At 45.4% G+C, this 11915-nt stretch overlaps 1 long non-coding RNA gene across 2 annotated transcripts; it reads right to left on the minus strand.

Moving 5' to 3' along the window:
- Positions 1-523: 523 nt before the first annotated feature.
- LOC114589831 (uncharacterized) lies at positions 524-10751 on the minus strand. 2 transcript variants are annotated; one of them, XR_013394521.1, is made up of 4 exons: positions 10635-10751; positions 9708-9866; positions 4524-4658; positions 524-2983 (listed from the first exon to the last, which is right to left on the minus strand). It is a non-coding gene; the product is annotated as an uncharacterized LOC114589831 (long non-coding RNA). The 2 variants fall into 2 exon arrangements; XR_013394520.1 differs by lacking the exon at positions 4524-4658 and having other exon boundaries at positions 10635-10744.
- Between the last annotated feature and the right edge of the window lie 1164 nt (positions 10752-11915).

Here is an 11915-nt window from a genome sequence, read left to right on the forward strand (position 1 = left end):
CGAAAAAGCCCACGTCCTAACCAGGAGGTGAGTCGACAGAGAGTAGCTAGACGCAAGGACACGAGCAATCCTCAGCAGCAAGCCTCAAAGTCCCAAACGGTAAGAACGGCAGCAAAATCTCTCACTTTCTCAATCCCCTTAATTACTGGACTAAGCTAACAAGGAGAGCTTGAGGAGAAGAGGGTCTGTGAGACTTATTTATACAAAGTGAACTGCTCAGAAACAGACCCAAAAGACTAGCACATAAAGAGTAAAGAGCGGGAGATTTTATCTTAAATATATTGGAAATCTTTCTCATTATACTTAACCATGAGCAAAGATTTCTCTAACAAGTACCAGTAAGAAAAGGAAGACAGATTCAAATTTCACTCTGCAGCAGCAGTACTAGCCCATTAAAAGAAGCGGAATTCAAGGACTTAACTTGTTTTTTACTCTGAAGTGGGGTGAGCCCAGCGAAAGAGACTGAGTTAAAAGACTTGGATTGTCAGCGCTGTTTGTGGTGGAAGTTACTGGGAAACAAAGGTAAAAAAGAAGGCAACACTTTTAATATTGAACTTATATTAAACACTAACCTATAAAGATGGCAAAGATGGCGTAGCGTGGTCTAGGAGAAACGGCTGGACTAATTGGAGAATCAAGAAAAGAAAAGCGCCGAAAGGAGGGGCAGAACTGGACAAAAGAGGAGAGGGACTATAAAATTAAAGATGAGCATATTTAGTTTGAGGAGGTAGTTTGTGAGAAAGGAAATACGTTTTCTGGTGTAATGAAGAGACTTTCTTCATATAAAGTATAAGTAGGATTCCTAACTCCTTCTGCATTCTGTTTCTTTTACTATCCCTCAAGATTCAGAAACATAGGGAACCAAGTAATGTTTAGATTAGTTTATAAAGATTGGCTGCGTGAGCAAAGGGAGGAAGGGAGGGAGAATAACGCAAGCCACCTGGAGATCCTTGGAGGAAAGATGGGTCATCAATGTAATAAGCTCACACAGCCTGCCGCACTGGCCATTCTCTCTTTCAACAGCCTTTGAGAACAACTGAGTAGGCATCTAGAATTTTTTCTCTTCATTTCTCTTCCAGACAGCGATAGCAGTGAGGCCAGCAGCTCCAGTACAGCTCTACCCCGCTCCAAGACCCAGTTCTCCCTTCGCCCAAAACCCAAGTATCTAAAGAAATAAATAATAGGGATGCGGGTGGTGCTGTGGGTTAAACCACAGAGCCTAGGACTTGCCTATCAGAAGGTCGGCGGTTCGAATCCCCACGGCGGAGTGAATTCCCGTTGCTCGGTCCCTGCTTCTGCCAACCTAGCAGTTCGAAAGCACGTCAAAAGTGCAAGTAGATAAATAGGTAACGCTCCGGCAGGAAGGTAAAGGGTGTTTCCATGCGCTGCCCTGGTTCAGAAGCAGCTTAGTCATGCTGGCCACATGACCCGGAAGCTGTACGTGACCGGTCCGCCAATAAAGCGAGATGAGCGCCGCAACCCCAGAGTCGGCCACGACTGGACCTAATGGTCAGGGGTCTCTTTACCTTTATATATTTCAAAAACACTATGAGTCTCCAGTGTGGTCTTTCATCACAAGGAAACAGACTTTATAAAGAGGCAACCTTTCAAACTTCTTATAAATGGAAACTGGGGAAAGCCCCCTCCAAAAGGATAGACTGTGCCCAGTGACTAGCTGATCCACATGCCTGTTCAGTTGACGCTCTAGATGCCTACTCAGTTGTTCTCAAAGGCTGTTGAAAGAGAGAATGGCCAGTGCGGCAGGCTGTGTGAGCTGCTGGCCTCCTGCTGTCGTGCCCCTAAAATCCACCCCCTGGTCTGCGAGGAGGAGGAGGAAGAGATATTGGAAGAGAAATGGAATGAGGAAGTAAGTATAATTAAAGAAAGGGAGAATAGCGTAAGCCACCTGAAGATCCTTGAAGGAAAGATGGGTTGTCAACATAATAATAAATGGAAAGATTAAAAATCTTTTCTCTTCTTTTCTCTTCCGGGCAGCGACAGCAGTGAGGCCAGCAGCTCCAGCACAGATCTCCCTCCCCACCAAGACCCAGTCCCCCCCCCTTCCCCACAAACCCAAATAGAAAAATAAAATCATTATTATTATTCTAATCAAGTTCCTTTACAAGCATGCTATTCTGTGATCATCCTTTTATCCTAGGCGGTGCTTTTTCCTACGTTTGTGAGCATGAGTGGAAATCCTGAGTCTCGCTGCAGGAGTCGACAGTTTGGCTCCTTCCCTTGTTGTTGCTCCTACATGGAACTGCGCATGTGCGAAGACAAGACAGAGACTTCCAAACTGGATCAATAAACGTGTCACCCGTTGTCTGAAAACCACTGTCCTAATCACATGCCAGATTGTCTTTTGTGAATGAAATAAAATTCTTTCAAATAGTTTTTTAATGCTGGCATTTGTCTGTCTTGAGAAGCAATGGAGTGCGCCTCCGGGGGTGAGGTCAAAGTCAAGCAACGGTGTCAGCAGTTCCAAAGTGACCTCTCCAGGGAGCAAGACTGGGCAGTGTGTCTGGAGGTCCTGGGCTTCCCAGATGACAAGATGTGTCTCCAAGGAAAGCAGAGTTAGGCACCAGTTGGGCTGCAGGAGTTGTCAGAAGGGGTTGTAAACAGCGCCATCCAACTGCCTGAGGGACTCCAGTCCAGATTTGTGTAGGGATTACTCCTTAGCCTTTTCAGCTCCCAAAGATATCCCACAAGGCAAATTAGGATCAGAGTTTTCCTTCTCCTCGCTGGGCTATCTTTATAGGTGGATGAGCCCCATCTGCCCCTCACTTCCCTCCACAGCATTGCAGAAACCACCTTCTTGACCACTGGGCCCACGCTTGGTCTTGTCCGCTTAATCTGCTGGAGCCTGTCTTGGCACACAGGGGAAGTTCCTGAGCATTTGAGACTCCTTGGCTGCCCTCACTTGGTTTAGGTGGCCAGTCAAAGCCGTTCCCAGGATGTGGCCTCTGTCGCATGCTGACCATTTCTAGGAGCAAGAGAACAAACTTTTTATTAAAGAATTGAAATGGTTTAATGAATAGTTACAAACTGTAAACAGATAAGAACATTGGCAGGATTATTGGAATAACCTGCAGTTTAATAAGATTATATATTTAAAGCAGATGCATAAATGAAGAAATTAAGGTAATTTGGATATGCATAAGATATGAAGAGTCAATTTAAGGAACTGCAGAAAGAGGGGGAAGGAAGTCAAGTTTTGAAATGTGAAAATGACTGCAAAATTATTGAAATGTATAAACTTGAAAATCATAATTATTATTTTTTTTAAAAAATTCGCCCAAAATCAGACGTCATCCGTTTCACTCCCAACTGGAGCCAAAGGACACAGGCCTGGCCAGGACAGCTTTCCAGTTATAGCTTCTGCGGTGATGAGGCATGTGAGCCTCAACTGTCCTGCATCTACTCCAGCTGAGGAATCACACACCTCCTCCCCAAGCTAGTGAGCCCCACCTGGGCTGTGGGTCCTTGCCTTCCGTCCCTCCCAACTGACAGTTGTTAGTTCTGGAATCCTGAGCTTGAGGGGGGGGGTACATCCCATTTCACCCCGTGGGACACTCACCACCCCTTAGCCACCTGCCTTTGGCGCTGCAGCAGTGATGGCATTTCGCCCGGTGGGACACTCACCTGCAGCAAGAATTTTGTTAGCTAAGAATTGGAAAACGCAAGAAGTACCAACAGTGGAAGAATGGCAGATGAAGATGATGGATTTTTCGGAGATAGCCGATCTGACTGGAAGAGTCCCTGACCAGAAGGAGGAGGAGTATCAGGAAGAATGGACAAAATTTAATGACTATTTAGTTAAATATGTTAAGTTAAACTAATTGGAAAAAGCTTGCATATAGCGGATAGGCGTAGGATTTAAATATGTAATATGTGATGAATTAATATGTTTAATACTGAACTGGGAAGTAAGAAAGATGTTAAGTGATTAAGTTAATTTTATAAGAATATTGATTTGGAAAACCGTTAAAATGATATGCACTGAAATCCAACCAGGGGGATACAAGGAAGTCACATAACAATGTTAATTGTTGTTGTTGTTGTTTAGTCGTTTAGCCGTGTCCGACTCTTCGTGATCCCATGGACCAGAGCACGCCAGGCACCTCTGTCCTCCACTACCTCCCGCAGTTTGGTCAAACTCATGCTGGTAACCTCGAAAACACTATCCAACCATCTCGTCCTCTGTCGCCCCCTTCTCCTTGTGCCCTCCATCTTTCCCAGCATCAGTGTCTTCTCCAGGGAGTCTTCTCTTCTCATGAGGTGGCCAAAGTACTGGAGGGAATGTTCAATCACATACCAGCATATTCAGGTTGTACCTAGTCCTGCAGAACAACCCTATTTCCCCCCAAATGGACTTCTTGTGAAAAGAAAAGTTAAAAGAAAATGCACTGGAAAATGTGGGGTAGTGTTTTGTTGCCTCATCATCTAACCTCTCTGCAAACAAATCACAATGAATGCAGGTTTGCAGCCAAAGTTTGAGTAGCACAGAGCCAAATGTTACTCACGTGTTCTGCAGTGATCTCGTCAACAATACACCCAACAATTCCTATTGAATAGGGATTTCCAATATTTGGACAATTGCATTATTACTGAGAGTTCCAGGAAGGCATCGTGGCTGGTTAGTCATTTCTGTTGAGACTCTGTCAACAGAGATAATTAAGTGGTGATTAACGATAGCTACCATCTATCATATTATCTCTGAGGAACATAGGTAACAGGGATTAACTTCCAAATGCTCTGGATTACTCCCTGCTGTGGGACCAAGAAATCTTTGAGGACCACAGACAGGTGAGTGACCAGGAGCAGAAGAACCATAAACTTACCCAAACACCACTTCATAGCCCTAGAGGTCAGTATTTATTCTGCGTGCAATTTAGATGGAATCTAGAAGAAAAAGCTACTAAGTCTCTTGCAACACTTTCAGGTTAAGAACAGACCTCCAGAACAAATTAAGTTCTTAACCTGAGGTACTACTGTATATGGAATCCATTCTTTCAAATACTGTTCTTCTTTGGTGATCATTTGTAGCCGAGTAATACTGTCTTCCACGAACACGGTCTTAACAGTGAGTCCGTAAGTGACTGTGGAGGCCAATTCTGGATCCCCACGTCCTTCCACAGTGGGGACATTGGATTCCGGGCGGGAGTTGATCACTGTGAGGGTTTGCCAAGCATGCCTTCCTCTTAGCACATGTCTTCCTTTCGTCCTGAGTTCGAGCGTCTTCAAAGCACATGACACCTTTGGTAAAAGCTGTTCTCCAATTGGGGCACTGGCAGGCTAGTGTTTCCCAGTTGGCGGTGTTTATACTACATTTTTAAAGATTTGCCTTGATAGAGTCTTTAAACCTCTTTTGTTGACCACTAGCATTACGCTTTCCATTTTAAAGTTTGGAATAGAGTAGTTTCTTTGGAAGACAAGAATCAGGCATCTGCACAACATGACCAGTCCAGTGAAGTTGATGTTGAAGAATCATTGCTTTGACACGGGAGATCTTTGCTTCTTCCAGTACAGTCATACCTATGTTACGTTTGCTTCATGTTACCTTTTTTCAGGTTGGGTCCCACGGCGACCCGGAAGTACCGGAAAGGGTTACTTCCGTGTTTCGCCACTTGCGCATGCGTAGAAGCGCTTAATCGTGTCAACATGATTCATGGTGTCAACATGACTGTGATGTGTTACAAGTCATTAACTCCAAGCCTCATGGCTATGCCTCAGAAAACACAAACCACACCAGCTTTTCAGAGCTGGCTATCGTGGCTTTAATCTTTGTGCATTGCTACGCCTGATGGCTGAACCGTATAAAGCACTGACTTCTATCTATTTTCACTGCCAAATGTTGCAGGGGGGCAATTTCCCCAGTTTGGCGCTGCTTTAGAGTTAATTGGATGACGTCAGGTTTTCGGATAGAGCGCCAAAGGCTCATTTTGTGGGGCGCTGTGAAACGTGCGGTTTTCACTGCTAAACATTGCACGGGCCATTTTGCCAGTGCTCAGCGCAGGAATCCCTTTCCCATAATATCTTATACATTTTAGACAGCACTTTTACATTATGCAACAGGTCTCTCTCCAGTGGTGATATTTGGCAAAATCTTGATCCTGAGGGTTAGGGCGCCGAGGGCTGATTTTGTGGGGTGCAGGAAAACATAGTGTTTTCACTGCCAAATGTTGCATGGGGCCTTGTTACAGCATATGGCTCTGCTTTGGAGTTAGTCAGACAACCCCAGATTTTTGGCGAAATATTGAAACTAATGTTTAGTGTGCTGATGGCTCGTGTTTTTTTTTTGGGGGGGGGGAGCTGTGAAACGTATTTTTACAGGGGCTCTTCCTGGAGCACCGCTTTGGAGTTAATCGGATAATGTCATATTTTTGGCGAAATCTTTACGCTGCAGGTAAGGGTGTCGAGGGTTCATATTGTGGGGCGCCATGAAATGTAGTTTTTTCACTGCCAAATGTCACATGGGGCCTTCTCCAAGCATTTGGCGAAACATAGTGTTTTCTCGACAAACGTTGCAGAGGCTTTCCCCCGCAGCTTAGCGCCCTTTGTAATGATTCGGCTGACCTTGGGTTTTTGGCGATATCTTAACCCAGCAGGTTAGGGCGCTGAGGGCTCATTTTGTGGGGTGCTGGGAAATGTAGTGTTTTCTCCCCCCCCCAAAAAAAATTTATTGTTTATTGTTTTTTTCACAAAAATTTAAACACAGAGACAAATAGACAAACAAACATAAATCATAACCTTATTAAGACTAATCTAATTAACAAAGATTACCATAATAAAGGACAAAAGTGGTAAGGACCTAACAGAAGCAGAAGACATCAAGAAGAGGTGGCAAGAATACACAGAGGAATTATACCAGAAAGATATGGATGTCTCGTACACCCCTGGTAGTGTGGTTGCTGACCTTGAGCCAGACATCCTGGAAAGTGAAGTCAAATGGGCCTTAGAAAGCACTGCAAATAACAAGGCCAGTGGAAGTGATGATATTCCAGCTGAACTATTTAAAATTTTAAAAGATGATGCTGTTAAGGTGCTACACTCAATATGCCAGCAAATTTGGAAAACTCAGCAGTGGCCAGAAGATTGGAGAAGATCAGTCTACATCCCAATCCCAAAGAAGGGCAGTGCCAAAGAATGCTCTAACTACCGCACAATTGCACTCATTTCACACGCTAGCAAGGTTATGCTTAAAATTCTACAAGGAAGGCTCAAGCAGTATGTGGATCGAGAACTCCCAGAAGTGCAAGCTAGATTTAGAAGAGGCAGAGGAACCAGAGACCAAATTGCAAACATGCGCTGGATTATGGAGAAAGCTAGAGAGTTCCAGAAAGACATCTACTTCTGCTTCATTGACTATGCAAAAGCCTTTGACTGTCGACCACAGCAAACTATGGCAAGTTCTTAAAGAAATGGGAGTGCCTGATCACCTCATCTGTCTCCTGAGAAATCTCTATGTGGGACAAGAAGCTACAGTTAGAACTGGATATGGAACAACTGATTGGTTCAAAATTGGGAAAAGGAGTACGACAAGGCTGTATTTTGTCTCCCTGCTTATTTAATTTATATGCAGAATACATCATGCGAAAGGCTGGGCTCGATGAATCCCAAGCTGGAATTAAGATTGCCGGAAGAAATATCAACAACCTCAGATATGCAGATGACACAACCTTGATGGCAGAAAGTGAGGAGGAATTAAAGAACCTTTTAATGAGGGTGAAAGAGGAGAGCGCAAAATATGGTCTGAAGCTCAACATCAAAAAAACGAAGATCATGGCCACTGGTCCCATCACCTCCTGGCAAATAGAAGGGGAAGAAATGGAGGCAGTGAGAGATTTTACTTTCTTGGGCTCCATGATCCATGAAATTGGGGGTGCAAGGGGGTTTGCGAAAAAAGAGGGAGTAGGAGGCGAGGGAATAGGGTGGAAGATGAAAGGGATGGTGGCTTCATACCTGGGCAGAAGATGAAAAGGGTGCATAGGAGGAGGTAGATTCAGGATGTTACTGTGTGGGAAGTTTGTGTGCGAGGCTGCTTGCACAAAAGGAGAGGGAAGAAGCATGGACATGGGGCGAAGGTAAAAAAGAGTGCAAAGCAGGGTTGCAAAACTGGAGAGAGAAGCCGCTTCAGAAATGGGAATGTGAAAAGCAATCTTAGCACAGTGGTGCCTCGGAAGACGAAATTAATTCGTTCCGCGAGTTTTGTCTTGCGATTTTTTTCGTCTTGCGAAGCACGGTGTCGGGAAAGTTTTGGAAAAGCTTCAAAAATCACCAAAGTCTTCAAAAACCTCAAAAAAGGCTACCACACTGCGTGCTATGAGTTGCTCCTCGAAGTCAAGTCGCAACTGTATTAACGGTGTTAAGAATAAGGAAACAAACTTGCAAGACGTTTCCGTCTTGCAAAGCAAGCCCATAGGGAAAATCGTCTTGCGAAGCAGCTCAAAAAACAAAAAACCCTTTCGTCTTGCGAGTTTTCCGTCTTGCGAGGCATTCGTCTTGCGAGGTATCACTGTAGTTGCATGATGTGGGAAGGGGAAGGTCTAGGAAGTTAATGGGTGAGGAATGGCGGAGGGCAGGTCAGCCCTAGTGTTGTAATAAATTGGTTAAGACTTTAAATTACTATAACACAAGTGTTGTTTTCTTTAACAATTAGCAGTTTGTTCCTGGAGCATTCAAATGCCACATGTACACAGGTACTCAACAAAAATACTACCTACGACAATACATTTAGAAAAAGAAAAAGGAATTTTGTAAAAGGACTGAATCACTATGGAGAACAACCAACAGTTAAATTCTAAAAGCATATGGAAAACAAAAGAGCTTTCATGATGCCTTTTAAATTTAAGAAAGAGTACAGTCTGGAACGGGATGCGGGTGGCGCTGTGGGTAAAAGCCTCAGCGCCTAGGGCTTGCCGATCGAAAGGTCGGCGGTTCGAATCCCCGCGGCGGGGTGTGCTCCCGCTGCTCGGTCCCAGCGCCTGCCAACCTAGCAGTTCGAAAGCACCCCCGGGTGCAAGTAGATAAATAGGGACCGCTTACTAGCGGGAAGGTAAACGGCGTTTCCGTGCCGGCCAGAGCAGCGATGTCACGCTGGCCACGTGACCCGGAAAGTGTCTCCGGACAGCGCTGGCCCCCGGCCTCTTAAGTGAGATGGGCGCACAACCCTAGAGTCTGTCAAGACTGGCCCATACGGGCAGGGGTACCTTTACCTTTTACAGTCTGGAACAGAATAACCAGTAAAAAACTGCCTGGAATTTTTAACTGAAGGACACCATGTGAAAGGTTTTCAATGCATAATAGATGCCACTTCAGGGAACCCACCACAACAAAGACACAATAACTTAAAACAAAATTACAGGATTCCCAAGCAGTAGGTTGCATTCCAAACTGATCCTCAGTGTAATACTGTAACTGCACATAACTGGCTAGCTGCTTCCATACTATTATTTGCTTAGTGGACTCTTAGCTCCTGGGAAGAATAGAAATTGGATAAACCAATGACTAAAAAAGTATGTAAAAAGCAATGGATGAACTGTGGGAAATGAATCAGGAGATGATTCTATTCATAACCTGTTCATAACCTACAATGGTTATATCATACTGAAATAAAATATATTTTTGAATCTGTGATGTAGATGGGGAGGAGATGCCTGGTTCATTGCTACAATCAAGAATATCTTAAAACAGTATTTTCATCTTACCTGGAGTTCTTTGGGCAAAATTTTGTTTTTCCTAAGGGAATTCAGCCGCAGCCTCTGATCTGCATATTCAAAAGCCATCTTCCTTCTCTTAACATCACGTACCATCCTCCAGTCAACATAATAACCCCTTACTTGTCCAACACATGGGATGCAGAAGATCTGTTATTATAACAAAATTAAATCGGGGTCAAAGTGTGGTACATTTTGTGCAAGTAATCAGATGCAAGCGTCCAGATACTCATCAGTGCATCTGTTCTTTTAAAAAATCTAATTATACTTTTACCTGATTTGCTGACAAACGTTTTTCCAGATTTAGTCTTGGGAGGGAAAGACCACGAAAGCGCGAGCCCACAAATAATTTACTAGCCTACCCACCTGGAGACACAATTCTTTGTAATTTGTAGCACCCCGATGCTCAGGGGGAATGCATGCCTGGCTAGCAGAGGGCACTGCAGTACACTATTTCCTACAGGCAACCAAGCAAAAGACTATTTACATTCCTGAGTTTATTCTGGCGGGGTGGGGAGACAGACTTTGGTGTGGGCTTCTGTTTGGGGCCCAATAACCCACGGGACGAAATCCCGGCTTTCTGTCCCCCAAGGGCAACCTCCACAGCAGCTGACACCTCTCCAAGCGAAATGAGACGCTTGTGTCCTTCACCCCCCCCCCCCGAGCACAGGCCTGGAAAGGACTCTGTGTGCTTTCTAATTGTCGCCTTTTCTACGTTCCCGATCTGTCAGCCGCCTCGAGCCCCTCTCGGGAGAAAGGCGGCGCACAAAACAACCCGTTTGCGGGGAGGCGAAACACCCGCCAGGCGCGGCTCCGTCTCTGACGGGGCTGAAACTTGACAACCCGCAGCCGAGGCCACCCCGGCGCGGGGGAAAGGGCGGCCCCCCAGGAGGAGACACGCGCGACCGCGACTCTCACCTGACGAGACGCCGCCTGCAGCACCGCCGCCGCCATCTTGCGCCCCACAAGGCTGCTCGCCAACGGCAGCGCGGAGGAAAGCTGCGCATGCGCTGCCAGCAGTTAGGCGGAGCTACTCAAGTATAAGGCCCGGCGGCGTGGCGGAGAAGCGCGCGGCCCCGCCCCCTTTGCCCCGCCCCCGCCATACTAGCCTCCAACGGCGTCGCGGCAGACCGCGCATGCGTCGCCAGTAGTTAGGCGGAGCTAACTGCGCCTAGTGGGACATAGAGATGCTTCGGGAGATGTGCGCTCGCACTTGAAGGAGAGAATGCGGGAGGTTCAGCTAAAGCGGAGAAGGGAAGCCTGTTTGGGGGCGGGGAGGGAAAAAGCAAAACAAAAGCAAAATGAGAATGATAGAAATTAATAGTATGTGATATAATAGAGGAACCTGTATTAGGTGAAATAGGTGATATCATGCAGTGTGTAAAAGGGAAGCGTACAAAAACAGCATGGAAGGAAAGGCAGGGAGCCAAATCCCAAAGAGAAATGGATAACAAATTTGAAACTGGTGAAAGTAATGAAATATAATTTAAAAATTAATATTGAGAATAATAGAATTCAAGGGAACCCCAGGGGTCATCTAGTCCGATGCTGGAAACTCAACACACAGCTCCCCATCCAGTTTGAAGCAATACCTGACCCTGCTTAGCTTTGCAAATGTGCTAGCAGCTTATCACATTTTGGAAGAAGAAGAAGAGTTTGGATTTGATATCCCGCCTTTCACTCCCCTTCAGGAGTCTCAAAGCGGCTAACAATCTCCTTTCCCTTCCTCCCCCACAACAAACACTCTGTGAGGTGAGTGAGGCTGAGAGACTTCAAAGAAATGTGACTGGCCCAAGGTCACCCAGCAGCTGCATGTGGAGGAGCGGAGACGCGAACCCAGTTCCCCAGATTACATGACTACTGCTCTTAACCACTACACCACACTGGAACTATTATCTTGCAAAGTCAGCCAAATAAGAATACTTTAACAAACCTCAGAGAACAACAACAATACAATAATAATATTTATTACGGCCATAGGCCCATACAAGTAAAAACAACACATAAATAACAGCTTGTGTACGTGGGAGAAAAAAAAAAAAAAAAACAGCCGCTAAAACACCACAATAACACTAAAATACTATAAAATAGAATGGCATACTACGCCTTAGTTAGCTTGTAGTGCTCCTTGGCGTCGCTTTTGGGTAAGGACAGCGACCAGGAACCTTGCCACTTTCAGGGTCGTATGAGTATCCTTAT

Source organism: Podarcis muralis, chromosome 10 (assembly GCF_964188315.1).
Source record: "Podarcis muralis chromosome 10, rPodMur119.hap1.1, whole genome shotgun sequence".
Classification (NCBI taxonomy): domain Eukaryota; kingdom Metazoa; phylum Chordata; class Lepidosauria; order Squamata; family Lacertidae; genus Podarcis; species Podarcis muralis.